Raw genomic sequence first — 15,076 nt, 5'->3', positions numbered from 1 at the left:
CATTGAACTTGTTTGAAAAATATTGTGAAACACAGATGAGAGCTAGAGCATACAACCAAGTGAGATTTGAGCTTTTATGTGTGGTTGCATCATATTAACCACTATTTTTATTCTTATGTGTTATTCTCTTTCTATAATTGCAATTTTTGACTTGTTTAAATCTTTATGTCCAATATTTTTATCCAAGTGAGATCATTAATGGTAAGTTTCGTAGCGCATAACTCCCTAAAGAACTCACTTATTTTTGTGATGGGTTTTCAGATATTGGTTGGAAATTCTCTAAACGCGACAGGAAGCAAAGACTCCATGAAGACGTGATAATCATGTCTCTTTAACCCAACAAGCCTACCCTGTGATTCGTTTACACACCTGCCTAAGTTAGATTCGTAACCATCAAGAAACCTTAATCCTCTAATCCACTTACAAACATTTTGTCTCTGCTCCTTTGTTAGAGAGAACACCGCCTTTGGTTTAGCCCACCGCCTATTATCAAGTGGCTTTAAGTTTAGATCTGACTGCCTGCAAATGTTCACCAAGTCTAACATAGCCTTATCGTTGTCCTTTATTTGCTCGTTGTCCATTACTTTGTGCATAATATTATCAAACACGTTTTTTTCAATGTACATCACATCAAGACAATGACAAACTAAGTTATCTTTCCAATAAGATAACTTCCAAAATATACTATGTTTAGCCCAATTATGCTTTCGGCCATATCCCGGAGGTTTCAGACCTGTCCTGTTATCGACGATCCTTGTGATTCTATGGACACATTGCCAAACTTGGCTACTACCCAATTTCGTAGCTGCCTGATGCGGGCAGAAATTAGCGAATTAAAAATTATTAAAATATATACATTGCAAGTATAGTTCTTAATTCGCCGGAAATCCGCCTATCAATTTAGAAAGGTGTCACAGAAAATTGAATTTAAAATACTGGGAGTATGAATCCCAGGTCGTCTCCCAACGAGTTGCAGAAAAGTGTGCTATTTTATTAATCAGAAGTTTTCAAAAAGGTTTGAATTGGGCAAACAGGAAATTAAATTGGTGAATTTGAATAATGTAAATAAAAGCCTTGACTGGGAATTGATTAGTTGGAATCCCTATTATTGTAGGAATGCTCTCAGGATTAATTGACAATTAAAGGTTATCCTGTTTAGTTATCCTTCACTAGGTGAAGGAAAGTTAAACAAGTTGGAATGCTACGTCCGTTCACAAGTTGCAATCCACTTAATTAAAAGGGATTGGTGTTAGTGATTAGAAGGCAATCCAACCATAAACCCAATTACAAATTTTTTTTTCAAGCCTTCTAACTCGAAGGTTCCTTTCAATCAATTCTCCATCAAGTTAGGGAACTACTCGCTCATTGTGAATGTAAAACTCATAACACATGAAAGGGAATTAGAGAAAGACATTGTAAATAAAAAATCAAAATAATAACTTAAAGATAAAATCAATCCTTGTATTAAATAAGCCTGAAAATATTCCAATGGTAAAATTAAACAAAGTAAAGAACATGGGAGAGTAAGACCAAGTAAAGAAAACGAAATAGAATGACGAAGTCTTGATGAGGTAATAACTCTTCTCAATATCCCAAACTATGAATGTAAAATAATAATCCTAAAAACTATGAATGTGTAGAGAGAAAACCTAGGGGAAGAGTAAAACTAGATCTAAAACTAAAACTGTGTAGAATGAATGTTGTCTTTGGTTTTTGCATGTTCTCTGGCTCTAGTCTGCTGTTCCGGGCCGAAAACTGGGTCAAAATAGGGTCCGAAATCGCCCCCAGCGAATCTGCAAATTATGCAGGTCGCGCACGTCACGCGATCGCGTCGCTCATGCGGACGCATCATTCGCGTTTCTGCTTTGTCACGCGGACGCATCATCCATGCGACCGCGTCACTCGTGGTGTTCCATCCGCGCGTTCGCATCATCCATGCGGCCGCGTCGATGCAAATTGCTCTTTTCCGCGCGGTCGCGTCATCCATGCGACCGCGTCGCCTCTCGTTGGTCATCTCCTCAATTTCTTGTGTTCCTTCCATTTTTGCAGGCTTCCCTTCCAATCTCCAACTCATTCATGCCCTATAAAGCCTGAAACACTTAACACACAGATCACGGCATCGAATGGAATAAAGGAGAAATAAAATACATAATTAAAAGTCTCTAGAAAGCAAGTTTTCAACCATAAAACATCTTTAGGAAGGAAATATAAATGCATGCTTATTTAATGAATAAGTGAGCAAAGATCATGATAAAACCACACAATTAAACACAATATAAACCATGAAATAGTGGTTTATCAACCTCCCCACACTTAAACATTAGCATGTCCTCATGCTTAATTGAAGGAGATAAATGAAATGAGTAAGAACATGTAAAACCTATGAAATGCAATGCAACCTATATATATAAATGCAACTATATGATTCTTGTCCACTTGATCAAAAGTAAGTAAGTTCTTCAAAACAATTATAATTCAAATTCCACTAATTCAATTCTTATAAAGTAAGAGCAGATAAAAATGCAAGAGGATAGCTCATAAAAGCAGGGAACATAGAAATTCAAGCATGGAACCCTCACTGATGGTGTATGTACACTCTAGTCTCTCTAGTGTATAGGGTAATCACTCTATCCTTCTCTAATCATGCTTTCTAATTTTTGTTCTTCTCCTAACCAATCAACAATATTTACAATACCAATGTAAGCATCATGAGGTCTTTTCAAGGTTGTAATGGGGCCAAGGTAAGGGTAAGGATTCATATATGGCTAGTAAGCTTATAAATTGAATCTTTAATTAACCTAACCTTTAACATAACCTATATATACTCTATATAACTTAGAATTCACACCTAGCTACCCAGAATTCCCTTTTGCGTTCCATACTCATGTATCAACTTTTTATTTTAATTTTATCATATGTGCATTGATTTTTGAATTCTTAATTCTGCATTGGGGTAATTTTGTCCCCTTATTTATTGATTGATTTTTTTTTAAATAGAAACATAAAAATAAACATAGCTTATCAATGCACATAGATTTTTTATTCTTATAGTTTCACATGGGTAGGTATCCAAATTCCCATTAAATTATCATGACACATTCCCTTAATAACTTTTGTTCCCACAATTTCCCATACTTAACTAGCACACACAATTCTATCTTAAGCTAAACAAAGATTCAATTTGGGATATACAATTGTTTTTCCGCTTAAGGCTAGTAATATGGTGAAATATATAACAAATGAAATTTAAAGGCTCAAAGTGGTTAACAAAGGTAATTGAAAAGGGTAGGCTTAATTTGGATAAGTGAGTTTAAACAAATAATGGCCTCAATCATATGCAAGCATACAAATATAATAAATATTGGACATATAAGATAAAACAAAATATAGATTACAATCATAGAGAAGTAAACACACAAGAATAAAATAGTTATGGTTAAATAATGTAACCATTCATAAAGGCTCAAATCTCACAGGTTGTGTGTTCTCTAGCTCAAAAATCATGTTCCAAATACAACTTCAAGCAAATTTAACATAAAAATGTTTTTTTTTTTAGAAAATTAGTGAAATTTTGTTCCAAAGATAGAGTTTTAGAAGAAACTTATTGTCTTTTCAATCAAGTAGAGCATGCATGCAACTAACCTATTACTATGCAATTTATCCTATTCTATAAAAGAAAGAAAATCTAACTAAATATCCTAATTTATTGGTGCTAGGGAAGAGAAATTACCTCCGGAAATCAAGTACTGACCTTGTCCAATGTGCCTCTCTCCTAACTCTTCATTGTGAACTTCAGCTACAGTTTCATCTATGACATCACACTGGAAGATAGAATGATCTTCTGGAGGATTGTTTATGACTCCATTCAGATTGAAGATTACTATTCGGCCATCTATTTCAAACGAGTATGTTCCTGAAAGCATTGAATATTTAGAATAACATAGAGAAGTGCATAATGCCATATGGGCTTTTTCACAAACACATAGCATGTAAGGTAAATAAAGTATATAAAGTATTAAAGTGAACATTCAAGCAACCCTTTAAAGAAAATAATATATAATTGTCAAACAATTTGCAACAATCCACAAGTATATAATGAAGAATAATGACTCACATAAATTGATAACACCGTGTAAAAAGGATAGAAGAAGAAAAAAATATGAATAATGAAAAGAAAAAGAAAAGAAAAGAAGATAACATATACAATAAGAGGAATGATAGAAAAGAAAGGGGTGAAGAAGAAAATAAAACCTTGTTAATGGAGGTGAGGGAGAAAGAATGAAAGGTAAGATAGAAGGAAGAAGAGAGAAGGAAGAAATAAGGAGGAAAAAGAGAAAAATAGGATTTGAAGAGAAAAAGATATGATATTTGGCAAAGTTAGAGAAACTATGCGCCGCAAGCGACGCGATCGCATGGGGCACGCGGTCGCATGACTTGCGCTTAAGGTGGTTGACACGGTCGCGTCGGTCACGCGGTCGTGTGACCCATGTTGTGCTTATGGCTCGAGTGCAACTTCGCGCCAGCATAACTCTCTGTTCGACTTGATATATGTGCCAAATTTGGGGTGACGCGATCGCATGGGGCATGCGATCGCGTGAGTGGGCTTCAGAAGGGAACGACGCGGACGCGTGAGCCATGCATCCGCGTGGGTAGAATTGTGCCATTGGCACCAATCCAGCACCACTCGCGCACAATAATTTGTTGTGCACCCTTTTTACGTCGAAAATCAGGTCACGCGGTCGCGTGGGAGGTCATTATTTCCATGTGACGCGGACGCGTGGGGCATGCGTCCGCGTGGGTAGAATTGTGCCATTGGCACGCCTCCAGCCACGCTCCAGCGTGACTCTCTGTTCGTTTTTATTTTTCTCCCCTCTCCTTGCAACGCGAACGCGTCGCTGATGCGGTCGCGTCGCGTGGCATTTTTTTTAAATAAAAGTATGTGAATGCAGATGCATGAAAGTACCGATAAAGAGAAGAGTTATTGAATAGGAAAAACTGAAAATAAAGAAAAGAACGATCATACCATGGTGGGTTGTCTCCCACCTATCACTTTGCTTTAACGTCCGTAAGTTGGACGCTCCACTAGCTCAATCTTCTGCTATGTGTGGATCTTCCAAGAGGAAGATCTCAAGCTCCTTATTTTTCTGTATCTTCTTGCCATGGTATAGCTTCAAACGGTGTCCATTAACTTTGATAAGGTCAGAGTGTGAAGGATGGCTTAGGTGATAAACTCTGTACGGTTCGGCCTTCTCTACTCTGTATGGACCTTCCCATCTTGATCTCAATTTGCCTGGCATGAGCCTCAGTCAAGATTTGTCAAGGAGGAATAAATCCCCAGGCTGGAACTCTTTTTTCTTGATGTTCTGATCATGTACAGCCTTCATCTTCTCCTTGTATAGTTTTGAGTTCTCATAAGCTTCTAGGCGAAGGCTTTCCAGTTCTTGCAGTTGTAACTTCCTTTCAGCTCCGGCTTTCCCAATTTCCATGTTGCACTCCTTGACTGCCCAAAAGGCTTTGTGCTCCACTTCAACTGGGAGATGACAAGCTTTTCCATAAACTAAGCGGAAAGGACTCATCCCAATGGGTGTTTTATATGCTGTTCTATATGCCCAGAGTGCATCTTGTAGCCTGGTGCTCTAGTCTTTTTTATGAGGTTTGACTATCTTCTGCAAGATACGCTTTATTTCTCTGTTTGACACCTCGGCTTGCCCATTGGTCTAAGGATGGTATGCTATTGCAACCTTATGAATTATCCCATGCTTCTTCATTAGTCCTGTTAGTCTCCTATTACAGAAATGGGTGCCTTGATCGCTCACGATTGCTCATGGGGATCCAAAGCAACAGATAATATGGTTTCTCACAAAGGAAACAACAGTGTTAGCATCATCAGTGTGGGTAGGAATTGCTTCCACCCATTTTGAAACGTAATCTATAGCTAACAATATATAGAAATGTCCATTAGAATTTGGAAATGGACCCATGAAGTCAATGCCCCAAACATCAAAAATTTCACAGAAAAGCATAATTTGTTGAGGCATTTCATCCCTCCTGGATATATTACCAAATTTTTGGCATGGGAGACAAGATTTACAAAAGTCAGCAGCGTCTCTAAAAAGAGTAGGCCACCAGAATCCACAGTCTAAGACCTTTCTAGCTGTTCTTTGAGGGCCAAAATGTCCTCCACTCTCAGATGAGTGACAGGCCTCTAAAATGGACTGGAATTCTGATTGAGACACACAACGTCTAATTACCTGATCAGCGCCACATCTCCATAAATATGGGTCATCCCATATATAATATTTAGACTCGCTTTTCAGCTTGTCTCTTTGATGCTTAGAAAAGTCTGGAGAGAATGTACGGCTAACTAGATAATTAGCTACAGGTGCATACCAAGGGACTATCTCAGATACTGCTTGCAGGTTATCAAATGGAAAATTATCAGCTATAGGAGTGGGGTCATCCTTAATGTGCTCAAGGCGGCTCAAGTGGTCTGCCACTAAATTCTGGTTACCACTCCTATCCTTTATTTCTAAATCAAATTCTTGTAATAGCAGTATCCAATGTATAAGCCTTGGTTTGGACTCCTTTTTGGCTAATAGATACTTTAAAGCTGCATGATCTGAATACACTACTACTCTAGTACCAAGTAAATAAGCTCGGAATTTATCCAGAGCAAAAACAATAGCAAGAAGCTCTTTCTCAGTAGTAGTATAATTGGATTGGGCAGTGTCTAAAGTCTTAGACGCATAAGCAATAACAAAAGGGTCCTTACCTTCACGCTGAGCCAGCACTGCTCCTACTGCATGGTTGGAAGCGTCGCACATGATTTCAAACGGCTGGCTCCAGTCTGGTCCTCTCACAATTGGGGCTCGAGTCAGGGCGGCTTTCAGCTTATCAAATGCTTGTTTGCAATCTTCACTGAACTCGAACTCAATATCCTTCTGTAGTAATCTAGATAAGGGAAGTGCTACCTTACTAAAGTCCTTAATAAATCTCCTGTAAAAACCTGCATGGCCAAGGAACGAACGGACTTCCCTCACAGAAGAGGGGTAAGGTAAACTAGAAATAACATTCACCTTTGCTGGGTCTATAGAAATGCCATTATTAGATACCACATGTCCTAATACAATCCCTTGTTTTACCATAAAATGACATTTTTCAAAATTCAATACAAGGTTTGTATTAACACATCTATCTAATACTCTAGATAATCCATCTAAGCAAAGGCTAAAAGAATCACCATAAACGCTAAAATCATCCATAAAAACCTCCATACAGTCCTCAATAAGATCAGAGAAAAGACTCATCATGCACCTTTGGAAAGTAGCTGGTGCATTGCACAAGCCAAAGGGCATTCGTTTGTAAGCATAAGTCCCAAAAGGACATGTAAAAGTGGTCTTTTCCTGATCCTCAGGAGCTATATGAATCTGGAAATAACCTGTATAACCATCTAAAAAGCAATAATGTGATTTACCTGACAGGCGATCCAGCATTTGATCAATGAATAGAAGTGGGTAGTGATCCTTACGGGTTGTTTGGTTGAGACGCCTGTAATCAATGCAGACTCTCCAAGCATTCTGAACTCTAGTTGCTATGAGCTATCCATGCTCATTCTTCACTGTAGTGACTCCAGACTTCTTGGGCACCACTTGTACTGGGCTAACCCATTCGCTGTCTGAAATGGGATAGATGATACCTACTTCCAATAGTCTGGTCACTTCCTTTTTGACAACTTCCAAGATAGTGGGATTCAATCTTCTTTGGGGTTGATGGACAGGTCTTGCTCTCTCTTCTAAAAATATTCTGTGTTCACATACTTGAGGGTTGATGCCTACTATGTCTGCCAAACTCCACCTAATTGCTTTCTTATGCCTCCTCAGTACATCAAGTAACTGCTCTTCTTGTTGGGAAGTGAGTTCCCTTGCAATGATAACGGGAAACTTCTGTTCATCTTCAAGATAAGCATATTTGAGATGTGGAGGAAGAGGTTTCAGTTCCAAATTCTGATCATGGGTCGGCTCTGGATTCTCTGGAGCTTGTGAAAATGCTGAGGTACCCTCATTGTCAGTCAAGAGGGTCCTCACACTTGGACCTTGTCCAATGTGCCTCTCTCCTAACTCTTCCTTGTGAACTTCAGCTACAGTTTCATCTATGACATCACACTGGAAGATAGAATGATCTTCTGGAGGGTTGTTTATGACTCCATTCAGATTGAAGATTACTATTCGGCCATCTATTTCAAACGAGTATGTTCCTGAAAAAGCATCCAATTTGAATTTTGATGTCTTCAGGAATGGTCTTCCAAGTAGGATTGATGATGGCTTATCCGAGTCATTATGGGGCATCTCCAAGATATAAAAATCAGTGAAAAATGTAAGCCCCTTAATGTTTACTAAAACATCTTCAGCAACTCCATCCACTGTAATAATGCTTTTATCTGCTAACACAAAACGAGCTGCCGACCTTTTTAAGGAAGGGAGCCTCAAAATATCATATATAGACAAAGGCATTATACTGACACATGCTCCTAAATCACACATGCAATCATAAATTACTACTCCACCAATAGTACAACTAACTATACAAGGACCTGGGTCACTACACTTTTCAGGTAATCCTCCCATTAAAGCAGATATGGAACTACCTAAAGGAATAGTTTCTAATTCATTAATTTTGTCTTTATGTATACATAAATCTTTTAGAAACTTTGCATATTTAGGTACTTGTTGAATAACATCAAAAAGAGGAACGGTTACCTCAACCTTTTTGAATATTTCTACCATTTTGGGATCGGATTCCAGCTGCTTCCTGGGCTTCCTTGCAAGTTGTGGAAATGGAATAGGAGTATTGTTTTCTGCAGTGTCTGCGCCTCTTGGTGCTTCCTCCTATGGTTGGACTTCTTCTTTTTCAGCTATGTCCTGTATGTCCTCTTCCTCTTCAATATCTTCTATTTCTACTACCTCTTCAGCTGAGGCGTGTTCTGGTGAGCTTGGCTCCTCCTGATTCCTCTCCTGCAGTGTGGTTCCAGACCTCAGGGTGATGGCATTAATGCCTCCCTTTGGATTGGGTAATGGTTGAGAGGGGATTCCAGTGGAGCTTGAAGGTTGGTTACTGGAATTTTGCATTGATCCAATCTGTGAAACAAGAGCTTGCAAAGTAGAGGTCAGACCATTCAGACTGGCATTAATGTTATTCATAATGTTATTTTCCATGGTCTGTTGTCTCCACTCAAAAGATTGTAGTAACTCTTCATTAGGAGATAAAGAAGAATGAGTAAATTGAGAGGTCTGCTGTTGGATATTCTGTGGTCCTTGGGATTGCCTCAGGTGAGGTGCTTTGTAAGGTTGGTTCTGCTGCCTGTTGTTATTATTATTCAACCTCTGATTTCTCTGATTATCTCTGCCTCCTCTGTTATTGTTGTCCCTCCAATTCTGGTTAGAATTGTCCTGCCATCCATGGTTATGATTTCCACCTTGATTGTACCCTTGGTTGGGGCGGTCATAGAAGTTATGAGTGGATGCCACCATGTTGTCTTCCTGTTGGAGTTGCGGGCATTCATCAGTATAATGGCTATAATCAGCACAAATTCCGCAAACTCTCTGTGGGACTAACTATTGGTTTTTCTGTGGTGAAGGAGGTTGAGCTTGCTGAACTTGTTGTTGATTCAATTGCATCTGCTTCAGCAAGTTGGTCATTTCACAGATACTCTAAGTTAGAGCAGCAGTCTCTCTGCTAGAGGATACCTCTGCAATGGCTTTTGAACGGCCTTGCTTCTGTCTATGGTTCCTAGTAGATTCAGCTAAGTCGCTGATCAATTGCCATGCCTCATCAGTGGTCTTGTACTTCTTCATGGACCCATTGCTAGCACTTTCCAATGTGGTCTTATCTTAGGGCCTCATGCCCTGTGTGATATAGCTGAGTAACACTATCTTGTCAATCATGTGGTGGGGGCATGCTTCTAGAAGATTATTGAAGCGCTCCCAGTATTCAAAGAGAGTCTCGTTGTCATCTTGAACAATCGTGGAAATGTCTTTCCTTAGTTTATCAGTAACTTCAGATGGAAAGATTTCTCCAAAAACTCTTTTCTAAGCATATCCCAGTTGGATACATTTGCTAGGGGTTGAGTGTAGTACCACTCTCTTGCTTTTCCCTCAAGAGAAAATGGGAAAGCTTTCAGCAGAATTGAAGTTTCATCTGTACCATCACGCCTGACAGTAGAACAGGCTGCCTGGAAATCTCTCAGGTGCTTGATGGGCTCTTGAGCAGGTAAGCCATGAAACTTGGGCATCAAATTGAGCAGTGCGGTCTTTATTTCAAAATCTGTAGCCACCGCTGGGTGATGCGCTTGAAACAGTTGCATTGTAAAATCAGGGGCTCCTTCCTCCTGGATGGTAACTCTCCTAGCTGCCATGTCGTCTGCACGTGAATCAACCGAATCAATAGAACGGGAGCTGGTTTCTTCCTCAAGTTCACTTTCAGATCCGCCCTCAGAGCGGACTAACCGACGCCGAGCTCGCTTTATTCGTGAAATAGTCCTTTCAATTTCAGGATCGAATATTAGCAAGCGCGGATCAGGAAGTGAACGCGTCATTTGACGAAAGAAACATGCAGCTCATAGTAGCAAAATAAAATAAAATGCAAATAAATAAATTCTAATTAATAATTTTAGCACTCTATTGCAACTCCCCGGCAACGGCGCCAAAAATTGATGCGGGCAGAAATTAGCAAATTAAAAATTATTAAAATATATATGTTGCAAGTATAGTTCTTAATTCGCCGGAAATCCGCCTATCAATTTAGAAAGGTGTCACAGAAAATTGAATTTAAAATACTGGGAATATGAATCCCAGGTTGTCTCCCAACGAGTTGCAGAAAAGTGTGCTATTTTATTAATTAGAGGTTTTCAAAAAGGTTTGAATTGGGCAAACAGGAAATTAAATTGGTGAATTTGAATAATGTAAATAAAAGCCTTGACTGGGAATTGATTAGTTGGAATCTCAGGATTAATTGACAATTAAAGGTTATCCTGTTTAGTTATCCTTCACTAGGTGAAGGAAAGTTAAACAAGTTGGAATGCTACGTCCGTTCACAAGTTGCAATCCACTTAATTAAAAGGGATTGGTGTTAGTGATTAGAAGGCAATCCAACCATAAACCCAATTACAAATTTTTTTTTCAAGCCTTCCAACTCGAAGGTTCCTTTCAATCAATTCCCCATCAAGTTAGGGAACTACTCGCTCATTGTGAATGTAAAACTCATAACATATGAAAGGGAATTAGAGAAAGACATTGTAAATAAAAAATCAAAATAATAACTTAAAGATAAAATCAATCCTTGTATTAAATAAGCCTGAAAATATTCCAATGGTAAAATTAAACAAAGTAAAGAACATGGGAGAGTAAGACCAAGTAAAGAAAATGAACTAGAATGACGAAGTCTTGATGAGGTAATAACTCTTCTCAATATCACAAACTATGAATGTAAAATAATAATCCTAAAAACTATGAATGTGTAGAGAGAAAACCTAGGGGAGGAGTAAAACTAGATCTAAAACTAAAACTGTGTAGAATGAATGTTGTCTTTGGTTTCTGCATGTTCTCTGGCTCTATAAAGCCTGAAACAATTAACACACAGATCACGGCATCGAATGGAATAAAGGAGAAATAAAATACATAATTAAAAGTCTCTAGGAAGCAAGTTTTCAACCATAAAACATCTTTAGGAAGGAAATATAAATGCATGCTTATTTAATGAATAAGTGGGCAAAGATCATGATAAAACCACACAATTAAACACAATATAAACCATGAAATAGTGGTTTATCAGTGCCTCTTCTTGTTCAGTTTTATTCTTTGTGAGCGAGTCCTTGTTGCGCCGAAAAGGATGATCAATGTCTAGAAATCTTCGATAGCAATCAAACCACAAATTCTTACCGCCATTTGACAACGAAAATGCCTTCGTATCCTCCATACAAATGGGACATGTCATTCTGTCCTTAGTGGACCAACCTGACAACAGGTCGTATGCAAGAAAGTCGTTAATGGTCCACATTAATGCAGCCCACAGTTGGAAGTCTGTCTTCATCGAAATATCATACATTTTTATTCCATCAATCCACATCTCCTTTAACTTATCCACCAAAGGCTGCAAGAAGATATCTATTTGGGCCTTTGGATTGTTGGGACCAGGTATGATGCAAGTTAGGAACATGTATGAGCCCTTCATACACATTTTGGGACTCAAGTTATAAGGTGTCACGACTACAGGCCAACAAAAGCATGCATTACCGAAATTGGAATTCGGTGCGAACCCGTCAGAGCATAAAACTAATCTAACATTTCTGGGCTCGCTCGCAAATGTAGGATGGACCCGGTCAAAATACTTCCAAGCTTCCCCGTGTGACGGATGTGTCATGATCTCATCATCTCTTTTATTGTTACTATGCCAAGTCATGTGAGGGGCCGAACTCATCGATGCATACAATCGTTTCAACTTAGGGATTAAGGGCAAGTAGTGCATTCGTTTCATTCAAATTTTCTTTAACTGGGTTTACCAATTTGTTCCCTCTCAACTTGGAACCTCGGTAATCTATAAAATCTGGATTCAGTTAGGTCTGCATCCGTCTTGTAGTACAACATACAGCCATTCAAATATCAATTTTCACCGCATGTAGACCCAATTTCAATTGCTTTGTAGTGGTTTCGAGGGATGCCAGTGGACCTGATAGGTACCAATTGGGTGACCCACTTATCAAAGGACTCTTGGGTATGATTTGACTCCGACTTAATACTCATCATTCTAACACATGCAGACAACTTCGAATGAACGCACCCCTCGTACAAAGATTTCGCAGCAAATTTTAACATATGATAAAATATCTTCGCCTCCAAGTTAGGCTCTTCTTCAATCTCTTTCAATTCTGTAACACATGTTGTATCACACACCATCTCATTGTATCTCTCTTGGTTAGCCTCCTAGGTCATTTCATCCATATTTAGGTCTCTCACCACCCGAACCCTCGTTGATTGACAATTGGACCTATTCAAATTAAAGGCAGACCGGTTAATTCCCTACTCATTCACTTCTATGTGTTCCATCCAAATCCAATACCCCTGCTTGAACCCGTTACGGTAAAGGTGAATCGTTATGTCTGCAAGTCCTAACTACTTAGTTAGCCGACACTTTTGACACGGACACCTAGATACCCCTTCAGACCCGCACTGTTACATGCTGAAGACATGCGCGACAAACGCATCAACCCCCTCAAAGAATTCAGGTTTTAAACCCCCGCCCACCGTTATCCTTCTCATACATCCATAGATGATGACTTTGAATCATATTGAAACACACACCCTAGAATTCAACGAACAACATAAATTATTCAATTTTTTTAGAAAATTCGGCATTAGACTCTCCTGTCAAATAAAATTATCATTTTCTAACAAACCAAACATGTTTTAAACAATTTAAATGATAATTTGGCATAACTTCCCCTTAATTCAGAGACATCTATCAAATAAATATAACAGTTTTCATATAGAAAATAGCTGCAGGTCTAAATTATAACATACACGCATTCAACATAACATCAAATCCTAACCGTTCTAGTGCGCAACCCCTTATAACTTCACAATTTTTCAGCAAACAAGGGTTTCGAGAAAGCGCCACTACGCGATCTTCTCTCACTTTCGTTCTAAAACATTATCGTAGAAAAAGTAAGTTTGACTTAAAATTTAAACAATTTATTATGTTCAGAGATAGAAAACTAAGCTGGAATATTACTGACAAACAATAAGAAAAGCAAACTCCAATTAGCACCGTCTTGAAAAGGACAACATATTGAATTACAAGCTGAAACTAAATCAGAAACTAATTTGAAAGAATAAGTAAAACTTATTATTCTAATTAATTAAAACCTAATTCTAATTTCACCAAACTAACAAGAGGCGTGTCAAAAATAAGCGACATAAGTTTAATACAATTGAAAGAAACTTATTCACTAAACTCAACTAAAATCTTTCAACAACTCAAGCACTTTTAATCTCACCTTATTTAATCTACTCTAACATTATTTGATTTTTACATCCATTAAATTAACACAACAAATATTAATCACACACTTTATTAAACAAATTTAACCACTAATTTAAACTAAACCTTAACAAAATACTAAAGTCACAAATTAATATGTAAAAATAAAATAACCATACTAACAACAAATCCGATGATAGTGGTTGCAGGGTCTCCTTAACGTAGTGGTGATAGAGGCGGCATTGACGGCAACATGAACAGTAACAACAGCCGATGATACGGTGGGGACATCTACAGTAGCACAATTGACGGCGGCATGTAGCGGCGGCTTCAGTGGGTACTTTAGGTGGTGAAGATAACGACAACGAGGTCCCGGCAGTGGCGACAGTGACTTCTCAACGGCAACGGAGGGAGCACGCCAAAAGAGAGAGAAAGAAGAGAGAGAGCATTCGGACAAAAGAGGGGGAGGGGTTCTGCGTTTGAATTTTAAGCCACATTTACTGTTGGATTTACTGTCAGATTTTTCGTAAATCACTAAAATGATACGTTTCGTTAAACCGTTGTACCAGCAGATTATACCGACGGTAACTTTGGCGCCATAGAGTAATATCTTCATGCCAACACTTACCATCGGTTTTTGTGACAAAAAATGTATTTCGACTGTAACCTTTTATGGCGACGAATTTTTCTTCCTTTCTGTTGAAAAATCCAACGGTAAATCCACCGATACAACTCGACACTAAACCATACAATAATTCTAACAGTATTTAACATTTTTTTTGTAGTGTCAACACGTTTATGGTGTGTTAGACCTACCATATCTGCAGCGTCCACCTTCGATATATACACCAAAAATATCCATTTCAAACAAAAACACACGTATCTTTTCCATATTAAAAAAAATGAATCTAGACATATATACCAACTAATTGTTTTTAGAATAAATCATTATTTTTATTTATGATAACATTGATATTTGAATTGAATAATTTCGTTATACAAAAACATCTTACGTTAATATAAATAAATTTTTTTCTTTATAAAT

The sequence above is a fragment of the Arachis hypogaea genome, chromosome 15 (assembly GCF_003086295.3).
Source record: "Arachis hypogaea cultivar Tifrunner chromosome 15, arahy.Tifrunner.gnm2.J5K5, whole genome shotgun sequence".
Taxonomy (NCBI): Eukaryota; Viridiplantae; Streptophyta; class Magnoliopsida; order Fabales; family Fabaceae; genus Arachis; species Arachis hypogaea.
The sequence above is the reverse complement of the archived record's forward strand: the minus strand, read 5'-3'. Positions refer to the sequence as shown.